General features: G+C 35.9%; 1 pseudogene; it reads left to right on the forward strand.

The window, feature by feature from the left end:
- The window catches only part of LOC110269358, a 20,676-nt pseudogene extending 17,590 nt beyond the window's left edge, over positions 1-3,086 (forward strand).

A 7,813-nucleotide genomic window follows, 5' to 3' on the forward strand; every position in this document is an offset into this window, starting at 1 on the left:
ATAGAGGAGAAAAAAATAAATTAAAGATAGCAAAAGAAAGAGAGAAGGATTTTTTTTTTTGGTTATTTTTAATCATAATAATAAGGGCATGCATGCATGACTCACTAGCTAGGAGGTAGGAATGAACAACAATAAGCTTGATCATACATTATTGTCCTTGTGTACAAGAACAATTGCATAGACAGATTAATTAATTCTTTTAGGAAAACTTCTGTCTCGAAGAGAAGATTATTAATTATTATTGTTGATATATAGTGGATATCTAGAGTTTCCAAATGTCAATTCAATTAATAACTAATTCTTAATTAGAATATAGAAATTGAAATAAATTCTGAAAATTGTTGTATATTTTTGTGGTAATTCGTAGCACATACATGCATGTTGGGGTATGGACCGTATTATGGTTATACCAAAGCAAGTAAATTTGTTCTTCAAGATGGACTTGAATAAATTCTTTATAGGGGGCTATATAATTTTCATGTCTCAATATATATGGTTCCCATTATTAACAACAACAACAATAATAATAATAATAATAATAATAATAATTAGAGAATATATTTTTTGAATAAACTTGAATAAAAATTGTATAATGAGTGTGGATCTTAATTTGGCTAAACTTTCATATCCTAATTGTAAAATTTTTATGCAGATATATGGATTCTAACTGGGTCTGGAGACGAACAATCAAGAATTTATGTGAAATGATATTGTCAAAGAAAGAGATCTTTTAAATTATGAACTTTTTGAATACTACTTATATGATAGTTATAGAATAGTAGAACTCTATCAATTATAAGAATAGAGGATAGTACTTCAATTCAGTAACATTTGAACCACTAAATTAAAGTACTATCTTCTATTCTTTGTTCCCTCTAAATCATATTAATTTTAATAAAAAAAATTTATTAGCTTATTTAATTTGTATATATGAATTTGTTAAATTGTATTAGTTTAATTTTCATCATACCAGTGGCATTAGTTAGCATTAGTTCATTTATGCATCAAGTTAGCATTAGTTTACTTGTGCATCATTCATGTATTAAGTTAGCATTAATGCAAATGTGTATTATATTAAAACTAGTATTTTTATCCGTAATAACATTACGGGAATAAAATTTTTTTAAAATTATAGTTCACTTTATTCTGACAGTATAAATTATGCATGGCACAAAAGATTTATAAAATTAAACTATTTTTACAAAAAAGTTGTAAATTGACAAAAGTATCTGACTAAGAAGACCAAGATATCTGTAGATAAAAAATTAAATAATAAGATTTTTAGTTATTATTTTTAGTTACTATCGATCGGATGACATATTTTGATTTGTCAAATTACTAATATAAAATATAAATTATATATAAAGTAAAAATAGTAGAGAGAAATAGAAAAATGGAGAGAGGTAGATGAGAGAATTTAGGAAGAAAATTTATTAATTTAAAAAAATATATATTTTCTCTCAATTTTAATAAGATTGTCATGTGACACGTTTGATTATTAAATTAGATAGTAATATATGATACATATAGAAGCATAATGAACTAAATTCTCAAGGACCTATTTGTCTTTCGAACTTTATTTGTAAAATAACGTCAAGGACTTATTTGTCCTTCGAATTTTATTCTCCTTCCAGCGTGGCACCGTAACGAACACATGGACACCGTTTCAGACGGAAGAATTAAATTGTCCTCCATTTATTAAAATCAATGACTTTTTTATATTTAAATTTTGTTCAGAGATGTATTTATCAAAAATTTAAAAAATCAGGCCCTTTTCCCAAATAATAATGATGTGGTGCAACGAAATAGGCAGATAAACAAAAATTTCACTACTATGGTATCAGTATAAATTATAACTTGCGTTTTACTATTTTCAATAGTTTTTTTTATTTTTTTTGTTCATCAAAATAATAAAAGGCAACTTCCATTTTATTGTTTTCGCTTTTTTAATTTTTTTTTATTTTCTTTTGGTTCAAACGCATCCTGCGTTTTATGCGTTTTACGGATGGGTAATATTTTAAGTTTTTTACCTTTTTTTTTAAACAACAAAACGTTGTATTATTTTAAATGGACACTTCATCTTTTTTATTATTTAAAATAGACTATTTATCTTTTTTATTATTTAAAATTATTAAAATTATTCATATCTTGTTTACACTGTCTTATCTCATTTACACCGTAAACGAGATACGTGCAAACTTATTTCGTTTACACTAATGCGATGTAAATTGGTAAACACACTACCAATTATTTTTTGATAATTAAAATAATTAAATTATTTATTTAAAAAAAACCTTCTTTTTAATGTTATAATTGTTGTTGTATTTAGATAATAAAGTTGACCAAATAAGTGAATAACTATTTTAGTTGTTTTAAAAGTAAGCTAAAATTTATATCTAAATATATCTTAATGAAAAAAATCAAAATGTTGATTCAGATAGTATTTACAAGATAGACCAATTTATAATCACAAATAATTGCACAAATGTCTGAATATAAATAAATAAATAAATAAAAAGATAGACTAAGAAAAATACTAAATACTTATGGTTATTATAGTTGCATGCATTGTTTTCTTAAACTAATTAATAAGGTGATATTATTTAATTATTCTTTTTAAATCTTGATATATATAATTCTCTTAAAAAATAATACCTGTTGATTGTTAAGAAAATGTTTATGTCAAAATAGTATTTATTATATATAAAAAAAAGTTATGCATAGTAATTAAGATTGATGAAAATCTAATTTCTAAAAAAATACGATATCTATACACACAAAATTAAATGTAAAAGAATTTCATTGCCTAAATAGTTAAACATAAATTAATTATTATAATGATATTATTAATTTACAGGCCAGCATCAAGGGGATGAATGAACCCAGCAAGAACATTAGGTTCAGCAATTACAGCAAACAATTACAAAGCAATTTAAGTTTATTTGACAGCTCCAATTCTTGGTGCACTTAGTGGTGCCGTGCTTATTTTGCTAATTAAACTTCCTAATGAAGTTGAAAACCCTGAACTCTCTAGACTCCTTCAAATCCTGGTGGAAGCTTCAGAAGGTGATTATTACAATCATTGATTATTAGAATCAATCAACCACACAAGATATATATAAACTTATATGTATCATATATATAATAAATAATATATGTAAAAAAAAGTATATATTGTGGAAATTAGCAATTGAGAATAATAATAATGTTTGCTATGTGGTTCGTCCGAACACTAGGGAGGCCGAGCTTAAGTGCTTCCGAGTGAGTTGACACTAAAGAGGAAGAGCTTTACGTCGGCCGGAAGTCAAACACCGCGGCTGGAATACCTGCACAAGATACTCCGACGCTCAAGTCAGTGATGATTTTCAGTGAGTGAGTATTAAGTAAAGAGTAGAAGAACGAGAGTGATAGAACCTGAGACCTATCCGAGCATATTAGCCAGGTTTTATAGGAGTTGGTTTCTACCCGTTAGTGGATAAGTCCTAGTTTGTAGGTTGGTTATGATCTTCTGTTTTGTTGAGCACGTTTCCTATTTCTTCGGATGGGCGAAGCCGAGCTTATCTGCTCACGTGCCGAGTATTCTGGGCGGCTGGTACGGGGCCGAGCTTTATGATGCACGTGTCTTTTTATTCGAACAGGTGAGGCCGAGCTTACCTGCTCTTGTTTCGAGTTTGTTTGATGTGATGCCAGCCTCAGATATTTGCGTGCCGAGCTTTGCGGTTGACCGAGGATAAGGGTGACGTATCACAGCCCCCAAGCTTGCCTTGGTTTGGACAGAATAGAGGCGAGCTTTTTTCTCGGTAGTGTCTTATTCCTCGGTCAAGGATTTTGGTTGTACGTCCATGCCCCTCAGCCCCCAAGCTCGTCTTAGTTCATCAGGTGAATTTGAAAACGTTTTCAGCATTAAATGCTTGCTTCGTCTTTCGCGCTTTTAATGAGTGACTGATGTGATTAGTGCTGCGTTTTCCAAGGCGCCCCTGGCCGTGTGATTGGTGTGGTTTTTGATCGTGGGTATTTGAGTGGCTCAGATTGGAAGGTAACGCTTCATATGTAACTCCCTCTTTTGTAAAAAGCCTGTTTGCCTTTTGATTTCTCATTGTTTCTTTTTCTTTTTTGGGGATTCTGCGATTCGGAGAGAATGAGCAAAAAAGGTGAGTGCTGATTTGCATTTTCGTTCCTTCTTCCTTTCTCATTTTTGCATGGAAGAAAAAATGGCTGATGCTGTTGGGGATGATCTCTATGGTTGGGTTGACACTAAGGTTAGGGGTTATGCTTCTCAGTTTAGTGATGGGGAGTCTGTTGAAATTTTGGGTTCTAACATTTGGGTTAGAAGTGGTAGTAAAATTAAGATAGAGATACTGCCTTGTGATTCTGATGACCGTGTCTTCCATTGTCGTAGTGACTGGGCATTTTTCTATATGTATAGTTGCTTGTTTACCGAACTAGGAGTTAGACTTCCCTTCACTGAGTTTGAATGTGGCGTTTTATACTGGTTAAATTGTGCCCCGAGTCAGCTTCATCCTAATTCATGGGGGTTCGTTAGGGCGTTCGAGATTTTGATGGAGTTTCTGGAATGTCCTCCGTCTCTTAGGCTATTCTTCTCATTGTTTCAAGCTAAGGGGTTGGTCGTGGGTTGTGGATTAACTTAAATAGTTATCCTCGTCGTGCCATCTTCGGTCTTTATAAATCTTCCTTTAAAGATTTCAAAACCATGTTCGTTAAGGTTAGGAGCGTTCCGGAGGAGTTCCCCTTCTATTTGAATGAGCATCTTGTTGAGAAACTTCCTTTGTCATGGTGTTCGGAGCCTATGCAAGTCTTGGATGTGGATGATAGGTCGGTTGATGATCAAATTTTAATGGAATTTTTGTTTGAGAAATTGGGTCCGAAAGGTTTGTTGTTTGTGTCCGAGTTGTTGAAGTGGGATGTCGATAGGCCAGCTGTTCTGAGCTATCTAGGTAATGCGGATTTTAGCTGTTTTGGTATTGTATTGTATTTGGTTTATTTTCATATTTCCTCTGTTATGTGTAGGTGACAAGGCTCCTACCATTACTACTGCTGGACTGAAGTTATTTTTTAGTCAACGAAAAAGGGTGGAGAAGGAAAGTTCGGCAACCAATGCTGAGAAGGATCCTGCATATCAGCCTGAGGGGACCTCCAAACCGAAGCGGAAGAGAGGTTATGTAAAGGAAAAGGTTACTGAAACTTTTTTGGAAAAAGGGGAGTCGTCTCAAGAATTGCAGAGAGTGGAGTCAGCCTATGAATCCCAAAAAAAGCTACATGGTTATGTGGAAGATGTTCACGCCCGGTCTCTCTGGGCTAAATTATATCCTTTTTCTGTTATGGCTGACGAGCTCTGTTGTTTTCCTGATGATTTGAAGATGATTGACAGTGTTGGTCATGTTGGTATAAGCCGTTTTCTTCAGGTGGGTTTTTGCTTGTGTTTATGATTTTTGTCTGTGTTTTACGTTGTTTTGACCCTTCTGCTTGTGTTCCAGGTAATTGGGGCTCGTATTGTTGCTGTTGGGCGGGCTCAGGAACTTGCTCTGGAGAGGGAGAGTAAAGCTGCTGTAGATGCTGTCAAGTTATCCATGGCTCTGGAGGAGAAGGAGAAGACCATTACAGAGCTGTCTTCTGAGTTGGCCGAGGAGAAACGTCTTCGGCTTTCATCTACAGAGGAGGTGAAGACTACTAAGGCTGAAAATGTTTCCTTGGGGTCAAGGGTCAAGGAGTTGCAGACCGAAGTCTATGAGGCTTTTGCACAAGGATTTGAGCGTGCCGTTTCTCAAGTGCGGGTTCTGTTTCCTGAATCGGATGTGGAAAAGCTTGATGCGACCAAGGTGGTTGTGAGTGGGCAGCTTGTTGATGATGAAGCTGTCGCTGTCAATGAGGGCGAAGGATCCAGCATTGGTGACAAGATCGAGTAGGCTCTTAGTTGGATAAGCATCATATGTAGTGTTTGTAGCTTTTTAGAACTTTCTTGTTATGTCTTTTTGGATAACTCCGGTCTTTGTTATTGGTTGTGATACTTTGGCTTCCGAGCATATGGCTCGGCTTAAGAATGACTTTATTTTGTAAAAGTTGATATTTTGGAGAAATTTATGATTATCTGTTGGAAACAATCGTATATATGTATTGAAGACGGCCGAAGCCGTTCTCTATTTAAGTGAATTTGTTTGACAATAAGAGTAGGCTCTCTGACGTAGCATTTGTGAATAGAAGCGCTTTGAGATTTGTTTTGAGTGACTTGATGATAGTGTTTGTTTGTACTTCTCCGAGTAGGGTGTTCGGCATTCGTATGTTATTTTCCGAGTATGAAGCTCGGATTAGTGTTTTTATTGGAAAAAACTTTGACTTATTTTTATGGTGGAAGTTTTTCAAGGGATATGCTCGGCTCATGATGTTAGGGTTCCGAGGATAATGCTCGTATAATTCGGAGTGTTTATTAATTGGAATGTATGATAACTGTCAGGACGAGAACTGTTATGATTGCACAGTGAGTTGTATGGGTACAATGATTTGTTGCGTCCGGCCTCGTTAAAACCCTCCCCGAGTAAAACCCATGTGTTTTGGGAAAAAACCTTCGGAGGGGAAAAAGAGTACCATCATTCGCTATTTTTACAGGCTATGTTATGACTGATATTTCCTTAGAGAGGATACGTTCCATGTTCCTGGAAGTTGCTCTCCTCTAAGGGTTTCTAATTTGTAAGCCCCCTTTCCGAGGTTTTGAAGAACTCGGAAAGGACCTTCCCAATTTGCCGCTAATTTGCCATGTGCTGGTGGTTTTCGTGCATCTTCTGTTCGTCTGAGTACAAGGTCTCCATTGTTGAAGGACCTGTGAACTACTCTTTTGTGGTGTCTTTGCTCTAGGTATCATTTTCTGGCTCGCTGCTTTATGGCGGAGATGTCTCTGTCTTCTTCCACGAGGTCCAGTTCGGCTGTCCGAGCTTGTTGATTGTTTGGTTGATTATAGAGCTCGGTCCTTAACGTTGGGACGCTGACCTCTACTGGAATGAGCGCTTCTGCGCCATATACCAATTTGAAGGGAGTTTCCCCTGTGGCAGATTGAATGCTAGTGTTGTAACTCTATAGAATTTCTGGAATGAGGTCGGCCCACTCCCCTTTAGCTTCGCCGAGCTTTTTCTTTAATCCCTGCAAGATAATTCTGTTAGCTGATTCAACTTGTCCGTTAGTCTGCGGGTGCTCTACTGAGCTGAAGTGATGTTTGATGTTAAAATTTGTCAGAAAGGTGGTGAGCTTATGGTCTGTAAATTGTCTTCCGTTATTCGAGATTATTTCTCTTGGGATACCGAATCTGCATATGATATTTTTCCATAGAAAAGATCACACTTTTCTGATGTTATGTGCGCTAGTGGTTGTGCTTCTATCCACTTAGAGAAATAATCAATTGACACTAAGAGGAACTTTACCTGGCCTGGCGCTTTCGGAAAGGGTCCGAGGATATCCAATCCCCACCTATCGAAAGGCCAGCTTACCTCTATGGTATGGAGCTCCTCGGCCGGGGTCTCTGAGAGGGTGGCGTGCTTTTGACAATTATCGCATGCTTTTACTTTATTGATGCAGTCCCGTTTTATCGTCGGCCAATAATATCCTGTTCGCAGAATCTTTGCTGCTAATGCTCGGCCGCCGATATGGTTGCCACAGACTCCTTCATGCGTTTCAGCCATAACTTCCGCGGCTTCCTCGTTGCTGATGCACCTGAGCAATGGTTGTGAGTGTCCTCGCCTGTATAGGGTGTTTCCGAGCACTGTATAGAAGCTTGCTCTTCTTCGGAAGAGTGGCAAGTTTGGTTCGT

This window comes from Arachis ipaensis, chromosome B03 (assembly GCF_000816755.2).
Source record: "Arachis ipaensis cultivar K30076 chromosome B03, Araip1.1, whole genome shotgun sequence".
Taxonomy (NCBI): domain Eukaryota; kingdom Viridiplantae; phylum Streptophyta; class Magnoliopsida; order Fabales; family Fabaceae; genus Arachis; species Arachis ipaensis.